This window comes from Megalopta genalis, chromosome 3 (genome assembly GCF_051020955.1).
Source record: "Megalopta genalis isolate 19385.01 chromosome 3, iyMegGena1_principal, whole genome shotgun sequence".
NCBI classification, from domain to species: domain Eukaryota; kingdom Metazoa; phylum Arthropoda; class Insecta; order Hymenoptera; family Halictidae; genus Megalopta; species Megalopta genalis.
In genome coordinates this window covers 6,526,259-6,538,292 of record NC_135015.1, presented here as the reverse complement: position 1 = coordinate 6,538,292, position 12,034 = coordinate 6,526,259, and the positions used below count along the sequence as shown (strand labels likewise).

Below are 12,034 nucleotides of genomic sequence, written 5' to 3'. Positions count from 1 at the left end.
GACTTCCACTGAAAATGTTTTCGTTGTTTTGTGCGACAGAAGAAAAATTATTGTGATGGAAGAGACTTTTTTCTCAAGATTATATTTTTAGGTAATATTTCAAGGTCATCGATGTTTTTTATACATTGTAATATTTTCTTTTGTATCTTAGTTGGTATAATTTTATACTTAAAGGGAAAACAAATTCAACCATATTATATTATGTTGGCAATGGTTTAGTGTTCACATGAATGGAACACTACACATGTACTGTAGGGTTGAACATTATATTCGTAAGTTAAATTATATACTATTTGAGGATTAACTAGTTCAATAATCATTTCATGAGATCAACACATTATACATGGTTGAATCTAGGCCTTCGTTAAGTATAACATTGGGGCAATTAAAGTACGTAATTTCATTTAGAAAAGCCGATAGTGATCTTGAAATTCCGGAATCACCCTATATATACAAATTAAAATCGTCTCTTGAATTCCTTATTTCATAAATTAGTTTACGAAATTGTCGCAAAGATTCACAGTGTAGTTGTTACTGGCTGAGGAATTTATACATTTCTGACAAACGTTTTAATTCGTCGAAATAATTGTAAATGAACGAACATTTTCAGTCAAAAAATGTTTGCTTTCCATAAAAAACCAGTAATTACAGTTTTCGTCAGCCGTGGACCTAAAGTTTTTGGACGAAGCTTTGCCGCGCAGACAGGTTGCCTGTGCCATTACAAGCGTTCGCCTCTTCGGCAACACTTAGAGTTTAAAACACGCGCGAGCGCGGCTAATGCTCGATGTCGGTAAATGAACACGTTTCCGGGTCGGTAATTTTTCTTCCCGGTAACAAGACTAACAAACACACCCACTCAAGATCTGTTCCGCGGGTAGTCTGCTTAATTGTATCTCGTGCAAGGCGTGCGCGCGCGGCCTTTTTTGGTGGTCGTTCTTAATTACTATCCGGGTCCTCGTTTCGGGTCGAGCCCGATGAGGAAGCATGTTCGAGCAACCTGTCGGTTCATAACTCATCTTCAGGAGGCAACGGAAAAAACCTGAGCTTTCCGGTGGCCTGGGAGGTGGGGAAGAAAGGAGAGGGCGAGGTAGAGAGAGAGAGAGAGAGAGAGAGAGAGAGAGAGAGATGGTCGCGAAGAGTCGGCACGCTTCTCTCTCCTACGGCACATACTTGAGAAAGTTTCGGACCTGCGGCAGGATAGCGGACCTAGTAGGGAGCGCGAAACAGTTTGAAGTGCTTGCTAAATGTTGCGGAAAATAATGACTGATGGTCGCTGCGCCCCTCTGACCCCGCTGTTACGCGCCCCCAGCTTTAACTACCACCATCGCGAACCATCGTTACCAGAACCTTCGACTCCTACTTCTTCCAGCTTCGATGCCACATTATGTTTCCTGTTTACTGGGCGACATTAGCTTCCCGCCAGGAACTGGTGTGCAAGATCCTTCAGAAATTTTGCTACCCGGCATCGACGCTGCTACGAAACACATCGAACGATTTCATAGGTAATGTAAATTTATTTTCATAACATTGTAAGGCAAACGGAAAGTCCCACTTCTTGTGGGATCACCACACTATGGGCAATTATACTACAATTGTTAAATACTTCTTAAGCAACAGAGCAGTGAAGTCAGCATAATAACAGATAAAAATATACAGAGTGTCTCAGTATTCATAATACGTTCAGATAGAAGCTGATTTTGTTTGCACAAATAAATGAAAAATATACAATAATTTTTCTTTGTACGAGACTTCATTGTTCTAATGCGTCGGATCATTAAACTGTGGATCTTTATGCACTTATGAGGAAAATGATTATATAATAGTATGATGTGAAACAGAAAATAATAAAAACATCAGAAATATATAGGGTGGGCTGGAATTCGTAGTACATCCGTGCAGTGAATCCGTGATTCTACGTGAAAAAATAAGAAACCAATTTAGTATATTTTTATCCGGGGCTTCATTTTCGATAAAATCGACTATAAAGTTTATTTATCATTGTGAATGATTTAGTTGTCTATTTTATCGCAGTTGCCTCCGACCGAGATAGCGTTTACAAATATTAATTGTTGCGAACAATGGCTCGAAAACTATGGCTCCGTTATTCAGAAGAAGTCAGTTGTTTCGGCAGAGGTGTGCAAGGGGGTATTCCGCTCGCTCCGCTTCACCTGCACGCCCATAGTACCCACTTTTCTATGACCTCCCGAAACTCACTACTATTGGTAAACGAGAAGACGCTCCACCCAATTACGTCTCCAGCTCAGCGCGTAACTTAGCCAATAATAATCAAGAGTCTGAAAATTGGAAGAGGTTAGGCGAAACGGGCGACCGATTTCCCTTGCCCCTTGCGTTATTTAATTTATGCTTAATGTTTCCTTTGCTCATTACCCGATATTACCTTCAGGTTCTTAATGTTGTACGTTAATGTAGGCGTAAGATTCTAATAATGAAAATGATTCAAATAAAAAAATTCTTATACTTGAATAATACATTGTGCAAGCCTGTGCGAACATGGGAGTAATACTGCACTAGCAATACCTGATTGCTTACACTTATACTTCATAAATACTGAACACATACTTAATACATGTATTATAACTGTTTAAACACAAACACCCACACAAAGCACAAGCACATGCGTCTGATCTGTTCCTCGTCAAAAATGGCGAGACATGACGGGAGACAGGAGGCAATATTGGAATTTTCGATCGGCCGATCTCGAGTCCCTTGTTTCCTAAAAATTCAATATCGTGGCTAATTCGTGGCCAATAGGAAGGAATCGTTTCTGCCAATAAGGAAAACGCATACACTTTTCTCAGGTGATTTAGTCTGAGCAACTGATAGTAGAAAATTGAATGTTTTCATCATTGTGAATGTTTGTAAGCACTATCTTGATCAGAGACACCTGTGGTAGAAGAATAGACAACTAAATCCTTTAGAAATTTGTTATACGAAATTTTTTTCATGTAGAATCACCCTCTACTCGGTTTTACCACTAATTCCGGCCCACCCTATATAAGAACACAGTCACGTTAGTTTGAAATGATTCAAATTATTAAATTGAATAATACATTGCTATTCAACAAATTCTGTTTCTTGAAACTGACGGAGATAATGTTTATTTTGCACAAAGATTCATAGCCTATGGATTATAGTTCGATTTAGGTACACACATTGTAATTAATGGTTAGAATTAGACCGCGGATTTTATACATTTATGATAATGTTGACTACGGAAAATATGACACAATGAAGACATTGGAAGAACCGAAGCATTTAGTTATATTATCTTTAATTTGTTGAAATTTCTGAAAGACGAAATACATTTTTATTTAATTTTTGTTTTTTAAAATTGAATCACAAAACTTTTATTTTGCAACTATATCCACTGTCTAATCAAGTACTTGATTGTAAGAAGTTGTAGATGCATACGTATGTACATGCGTGCACTTCTAAAAAATGACACAAGTGCACAGGAAGCTCCAACTATAACCATAATCTACCTCAAGAGAAACTGGTGGAATCTTGCTAGAATTAACACCTTACACCCGATTGCACTAAACACAAATTTTCCACCCAACTAACTCACTAAAAAGAAAAGCGAAAATCTAATCCCAAGTCTCATTTTGATCATTGCTCTGATTTCTGGCGTTCCCGAACGGCTGTCATCGTTAACTTCCACGTCGCTGGAAAAATGGCAATCGTTACGGTCCCATCGATTGTTCGGGATGACCGAAATCTTTACGATTGTCAGGGAGGTGGAATCACATCGTCGCCAAGTCGCATCGTCTAACGGTCGTTCGTCAAAACGCGTTCGAAGACACGAATTCGACTTGTTCTTTCCCCGCAGGGCTGAACTTGCCGACTTTCGGCGCGGGGGTGGTGCTGGTTTACGAGTTCCAGTTTTCGCGGACATCCGCTACGCTTTCACGGGCTCGGTCTCCATGTTCGTGCACGGCACGGCACGCGCACAGACGAAAGTGCTCTACCAGAACGTTTCTCGAGTAGGTAACTACTTGTTGTTTACGGGAAAGTAACTTTCCTGCGAACGAATCGGTTCGCGCGAGAACTTTACAGGATGTATGCTCCTGGAAGTTAATGCTGTGGTAACGGACCCGTCTTCAGGAGCGTTCTCTTCTTCCAATTCTTCGACAGCTACTTCGGCATCACCGCTGGGGGCGGGGGGGGGGGGAGTGAATGGGGCAAATCAGTTGGAATCGATTAACGCTCGGACATCGGAGCTTCGATCTTTATGGATCCAGACTACAAATACTGTTATTTGAGTATCTAGTTCCTGATGAGCTGACCGCGGATCTTGCGTATTGAGTTGGTAAGAAAGTATTTTCGGTTGTCATACATACAAAGTGTTGCAGTTGTCGTTTCAGAACCGAAATTACTTTTTTGCCAACACAATATTTGTAGCAAAAATGAATAAACGAATTGCATAGTGAATGCAGAAGAATTTAAAAATACTTCAGCAGTATTTCTACTTTATTAAAAGATGAAACAGGTTTATATTTAACTTTTTTTTTCATATAATGCATTTAAAATGCATTATTCCATATAATGCATTTTCAAGCAATTTAAAGCAATTAAAGCAATTTTCTCTCAATTTAAAGCATTTAAAACAATTTTCTCATAGGAAAATTCAACCGCTAAATTCAGTATAATATAAAGCAACACGTGTTAGTCACTTTTATAGCTCGGCAGATTGACGTTTTCAAATTTTTCAAAACGAAAGGAATACCATAACAAATATATTGAAAAAAATTGTTAAATACCATTATAAATTTTCCCAAGCACACTCGGTTATTTTTTTATGAAAAAGGTCCTCTTTCGAATGACAAACAGGCGTCCCTTGTTCTTCTTAACAAAGGCCGAGCAGATAACGATGACACAAAGCTTCTAACAATAGTTCAGTAAATGCATAAAATAGTCGGAATTAAAGGGAATCAATTAAGCGGTTAACCTCCGACAGTTTATTGGCTACATTTATAAACGAAACTTTTCCTATGTCATTGATAGTCGCTTCTGCACAGTTTTCCTTCGAACTCGCATAGACCGATCACAATTCAGTATCACAGCGACCGAACAGAACATCGTACTTTTCGTTTGTGTTGGGAAGCGATCATGTTTTTCAAGGACGTTTCCACGGAACACGTACGCGCGCGTCTACCGCGGCAAGCTAATAGGATTCCCGTTCGAATTAAATTAGGATCACGAATCTGTTTGCTTATGTTCTCCATCGGGTAAGGATAGGCGGCCAGGCGAACGGCTTAGCATTTAATGAGCGGGATTTCCGTAAATTTATAAATTCCAATTGAAAATAACCGGGGTACTGCAAGTTTAAGTCTCCTCCAGTGTGTACTTACCGCATTAAAAACCACGCGAGAGTTTCGAACTTATTGGTCGAATTAAGCGTTGGTTCGAGTGGCCTCCGACAGGCACACAGCAACGGCTTGGGGTGCAGGTTCAGCTGGAGAAGAGGTGGGCGCCGTGTGTAACTTTGTGGAAATCGCGGGGAAATGGCATACTGATCGCGCGGAATATGAAGCTCTCCCCGTTCCCCCTCCGCCCCGCTGGTTGTCCTTATTTATGAAGTCCGTAAGCGGCGCCCGGGGTCCAGGGCCACGGAATTAAAAGTAGAAATTCAATATCGTAGTCGTACAGCGGGGCTGGCGATAGGGTCCGTCTTCGATATTCCCAGCAAAGTGAAAGAGCGGTAATGTATTCGGGACGAGCGTGTCATCGAGAAAAGTCACCTGGAACGAGATTTCATGAGACCCATATCAGCGCCCGCCGGGCAACGGCCGCCTCAGAGAGGGTCCACGACGACGACGACAAGCAGCTGGCAGCTCCTGAAATCGTTCTACGTACGTGTGTACATAGGTGGCGAGAATTAGAACGACAGGAGGCGACGGCCGATAGAGGTGGTTGCCGGGCAGGGTGGCGAGCTTGCGGAGGTGCGAGAGGGGTGCTCCGCGGGGTGGCTTGGGGGGGAATGTGGGGTGGTATATCGAGGTCAGCGCGTTTTTCGCCTGCGCGACGCTGTGCGCACTACGGCCCTGCACAAGGTGGGCCGAGAGGACGGTGGGCGTCGGCGTCCTCAGTGCGCCGGCCGGGTTTCGAACCTCGAACCCACGATTGGGCTTCCAGCCCGGTACCAGGAACGCCCAGGATCCGCCAAAACCCACGGGATGGCATGTACGTGGGCGGCAGATACGCCTCCCCGTGCCCTCTTCTACCTCTTCTTCCGTTTACTCTTTTCTTCTGATCCTTTTTTACCCATTACCAAGGCGCGCAGCACGCCGCGTCGGGCCACGTCGCGTCGGGCCGGGTCGGTCCACGATACCCGTTCCGTTTCGCGTGCACGGTACGTGTTTCAATGTTTCCTGCCTTTTTCTCCGTCGTCCTGCCTGCCGGTCACATACCCGCGCCTCGAGTTTCCAGCTGGCGTGACGCGGTCACGTGTCCCGATATTTCACCGGTCCTCTTGCGTTCTAGCTAACTCGGCTGGTGAAAATAGAGAAATTGCATCAGACTGGACAATTGCTAAAGTATTCTTATTGGAGGGAAATTTTAGAATACGTTAATCTTTCTTCGAGAAAAGAAAGACATGCACCTTTTCAATCATGTCGTTTTCATTGCGAAAATTCATCGTTGTTTGATAAGTGTAGATTTCAGACTTTTTTACCTTGACTTGGCCTTTGGTACCAGATTGAGGTCAACATGATGGGAGGATTAAGAATTAAATTCGCTCGTTTAAAAATGTAATATTGTGGTGAGTTGAGTCAGGTCTAAAATAAAATTTAAATCTATCAACCTTCATGAATCCAACAGAGACACTAGACGATCACATTACAATGCAATATAATAATAGGTAAAAAAAGTCATACATCAAATCAAATTGAAGTCACGCTTAGATTAAATAATAAATGTCATGTTTCGAAGACTTCAGAACATTGAACATGAATCAATACAATGAGTCTACCGTTTGAGGTTTTCTTGATTATCAAACAAAATTATTCTTGTTACTTATTAATAGCACATTCACTCCTTCGAAAGCCGTAGAAAATGTGTCAAACTGTTTTAAAAATGGACGAGAATTGAAATCAAAGGATTGCAATCCTTCAACCGTAATATTTGACGACTCAAATTCACGGTAAAATCATGCGACGCCTTTTTTGTGGGTTTGACATTAACCTCGATTTTCGCACTTATTATATTTTCAATTTTTAAACGAAAGAATCCTAAATCGATTGTATACTTAAAATCGTGTAGTTACCGGTATCCAGAGTTACGAGAAACGCGTTGGGTAATCAATATTTTAGGTTTACGATCTTTGGTTGATTTGCCCAGGTCCAGCTGATCAACGGCCAGCTTGGTGAACGAGAGCGCACGGGTTACGGACGAGATGTTCAGGGCAACGGCAACGTCGTAAAAACCGGTCGGTCTGTTTGCCAATCACTTACGGCAGCTCGTGTACACTCGGCCGTCCGATTCCGATCCCCTCATATCAGACGCTGAAACGTAACAGCGGACTTAGTCCTCGCGCGTATTTAGCTAGGCATCCATAAAACCGAATGGTTCAAACTTTGTTCGATAAAAGGAACGTTTCGCTGGTTCAAACGGCCGCTGAAATATATATACCTGGCAAATGCACCGGAGGTATTGCTTCTACTAGCCTTTCTTAATCAAAGAAAAATTTCTCGTGATCAATCTTGAGGTAAGCGCACTTGATCGAAACACTTCAATCTGTGATCTTTCTTTGATGCTGATCTTCTTGACAATTAAATGATTGCAAAAGATATAAGTCAACTTTGTTATACAGTTCTTTGAGCATTTGTGTAATTAGAGGAACTCGTTCCATAGGCAATTATCCTGAAGGCTTCTCTGATTTCAGGCTGTAATGTGACAGATTATTTTTCGTCTAAGCGTTTTAAGGAGCTACCACCCTGAGCTTTTGATAACTTATTTATCAAAATTATCTTCCTGAGTGACCTTTCAAGGTTGAGATCATTGGAGGTCCCCGAAACGGTCTATACATCGCAAGTGTCGTCATTAAGACAACTGTTCTCGATTGATCGTCATTTTTGGTCGCCGAGGCAGCCAGACGAGGTCATCGAGAGATCGAAGAAGACGCGGATAAGGAGAGGATTGGCCGGGGGTCGGTAAAAGGTCGTGTCTCAACGGACGCAAAAGCCGTTAATGCTGGAAGAGCCGAGGTGAGTTCTCCCTTCGGTAAACCGAGTTACGCGACTCGAGGAACCCTTTGCTTCTTTCCCGATCTAATTAGGGGCCCTTTGGAGCGGTGTAATGCGCCTTTAATCCGTTCGAGGCATCGCCCATAGACGGCCTCCGCCTCTTCGCGGGCTCCGCTCTTGCCTCGAGTCCGAAGCTGCCTCTCTTCCCGGAATCGACGACCGATACACACCGGTCCACGGTGACGGTCCTTAGGGCGGGTACCGGCAACGACTAATGATTCCCAACGGTGCGCGATATACTGGATTAATCGCCGTCAAGCTCGATAGTTTAGCCGGTCTGATCACCGGGGCGGGAGTACTTCGCCCGACTAAATGCCCCGGACAAATTATTCAGTCGGGAGGAAACGAAGTTATAGAATTGGATGCCGGTGTACATGATGCCGCTGACGATCATGAACGTTTTCCTTGGGTGTCCTGCAAAAGCTTTGGAGACCTTCACATTTCATCTATTCGCTGATAAACGTCCATTTAGGAGACATTGATACAATTTTTGGCATGCTAACGAAACCAGATCAACAATCTCAAACCTTTACCTTAGTTATTAATTTTTTCAAAACTAAACTAGGGTAGTGGAGATTTTTATTCTTTTACTTTGCTTATGTTTCAACAAAAAAATTTAATATGGTTAAATGGACATCGTCGGTTGACATTTCTAAAGCGCAGGAAGGATGAAGAATTAGGGACTGCATCGAAAATTTGATTGTAAATATACGTTTTGCTGGAAACAGTGATAAATCTGAGAATAAGGAGGAGCGTAAAAGAATGATGATAGTAAACCAAAAGCATTCATTGCCACTTCACACCGTTCCGAAAGCAGATGATGTAGTGAATGACTTTTACATCAACAATTCGTTCGTAATTTAAGAGCGCAGGTCCGATCGCAGCGTCTCGATGGGATCGTCTTATTGACTTATCTGTTTGCGCGTTTCTGAAACTGCTTGTTTTCGTCGGTCATAGCACATCCACTAGTCGCATGCGTGAAATCACTACATTACTTACCGGCTCACGGGGAAGCATTTTCTCCCGGCATCTCCGCAAAATTCTTCATAGTCTATTACAATACCAGCATCCCAATAGATCACTGCGAATTTTGATACAAGCCTGACGATAAATTAATCTGAACGCTTTGTTAAGATGCAATGCGAATTGCAAGAAGAATTCCCTAGAGAGATTTGGATAGTTCGCAAGGTGGTTGCTAATTGTTCCCGTTAGTGATTCGAAAATCTGGCGCGGCGTGTGTGTAAGATGCGAAGGTCGTTTGGTTTCTGCAGCCAGGCAGGAAATAGGAAAGAGGTCCGTACTACCCCCTCGAGACATATAACAGGCTTAAAGGGGGAGTAACTCCGCATTTAACCCTCTCGTACGGTGAAGGAATGCGCACTACACGAGTTAAAAGACGACCGAGCTTGAGTGCCTTACCGTGTTGATGCCGTGGGGGATGCGGTCACCCCCTCGGACCTTTCGTTCGACGACAATTAGCCCTCTTCTGCGGAAATACTGCCGCCCTTCGTCCCTGAAAACGTCTCTGGTAGTAATCACCGTTTCAATTTTAACCAACATTGTACGTGACCTCGTTTGCTGTCGGTTCCATTAAATAAATCAACTTCTCTTGCAAATCGCGAAGAATCTTGCTTCACGTCTTCATTGAAAGTTTCACATATACTTTTGAAGAGACTAGAGAAGAAATATAATAAGCAAAACAATGGGAAAGAAATGTTCGCAAATGATTCAGAGGAACAATCCACGATGAATCTTGAAAATGATCTTGAAGACGTTTGAATGGGATCGTGTGCAGTTTGAAATAATCAATGAAAATAATTCCGCACTGAAACACAGCGTATATGGTGCTTTATAAAGCAGTGTTTTTCAGTATCCTCGCATAAATTGATTCGAGTTCGAAAAAAATGATATGAGCGCCGCTTTTTACCCTATTTCAGAAAATGCCTGTCCGCGCGGGGAATAAAAAAAGGCACATGAAACTAGGGGAAGAGCGCAATGGTCACTGTGGTGTGCGTAAATCATAACACGTAAAATATTTATAGCACAGCAGGGGTCGGTACAATGGAACAAGTACTGCCGTACGAAACATGCGGTGCTGCTGCTTCGGTATTTTATCTTGGACTCTTTCGAAAATCCTGTTTCATAGACGAACAGCAAGGACCGCGCGGTCCTTATTGGAAAATGGTGGAAACTCTTGGACAAGAGCGATGACCGACATTTGATGTACGAGCGTTGGGGTTTCAATAAGAATGGTCGGAATACTAACCAAACATACAGTACAATAGAAAGATGTAGGTACATTCTGAACATTGATTTAGTTAGTAGGAGAATGAAATATTAAAACAGACGCAAATAAACTGTTTGAATGAATTAAACAAGCGTTACAATTAAATTGCATAAAGACATTCTGCATCGTTTCTCAATTTTATTGCTTCAATTATCGAAAGCTGATTTAATAAACTTTTCAATCACAGAACTGTGTCAAATTCTAAGTATAGTTCGCGATCATTTTCTCTTAAATAATAGTATCAAAAGAACTTGTTGCATTATGTTAACCTAACTACTTTGATGGGTTATGGATGAGATTATTGTATTTTTCGGACAAATTTTTGAGAATTTTTTTATTTTTTAATTATCGTGAAACTGTCGGTTAGTAAAGTGTTGATAGTACATATCATTTAAAAACGGAGGTAATACACGATAAAAAAATCAATACGTTTCCATGGAAGAAATACGAATGGGCCAGAAAACAGCGTGTAGGCAAAGTGCATCGCCGTCAACATATTTCAGCGGAGAAAGAAGTCGGAAAGAAGGACGGCACATTAACCGCTGGACAAACTGAAAAGTTCTTAAGCGATTCAAGCGAGGGTAACTTAATTCGGAACTAGCATCTTCCACTTAATACGCTCAATTCAAAGATCGTTTACGTTCGCCCCCCTCCGAAGTAAATTAGCGACTACATAAATTCATTCCCGACAAGTTAGCATTCGAATCGTACGGAAGTTGGAAATGAGAGTGAGGAGAGAGGGAACGAGCAGCCGAACGGGGGGCCCCATGGCATTGGGACTTCGCGAAGGCCGAGGAAAGGCAGACGAAGAAAATATTCAGAATTTAGCGCGCTTATTTCACGGTCGCGGACGGCACGCGGACGAAAGTGTTTCGAACAAAGTTTTAACCGTGTCTAATGGCGAAACTTGGCAAACTCGGCTGGAGTTCGACTGTCAGTAACCTCGGCTCGCCGGCCGGCTGCCGCGATGGAAAGTGTCGTAAAAAATATTTTAACGGGGCTAAGCCCCGGAAAAGTTCTCCATCCCGACCGACTATCCGTCTTTTGTATTTATTTGGCACCGATCCTTTCTTTCCGCCGCCGCGCTGGTGCCCTCTTCGCACACCTTTTTCATCGGCGGCTCCCAGGCCTTGACCTATCTGCACGCCTGTGCCCTGACCTTGCCGCACCGATCGACCTTGAATATCGCCCCGACGAAGACTCTCGCCCCGACTCGATACCAAAGTTTCGAGACTTCCTCCGTGGCCCGTGGAAATGAAGAGTCCCGTTGTGCTCCCCAGATTCCTTGAAGTTTCCCCGCACGACCGTGTGACAGCCGCGATCGCGACATTGCGAAACTTTCCCGGCGATAATTTGTGAACCGCTTAGAAAGAAAATATTGGCTCCCGCTTTTTCGGTAGTCCGCCGGTTTCGAGGAAGGGTGCACAAATTCGGGGAGGTATGGAATTTTCTCACGGCCGTTTGCATTCCCGATTTTTATTTC

At 42.9% G+C, this 12,034-nt stretch overlaps 1 protein-coding gene across 8 annotated transcripts in view; it reads left to right on the top strand.

Annotated features, from left to right (window-relative positions):
- The window catches only part of LOC143259003 (uncharacterized), a 416,598-nt gene that overhangs the window by 75,685 nt on the left and 328,879 nt on the right, over positions 1 to 12,034 (top strand). The gene's annotated exons all lie outside the window — the stretch shown is intronic.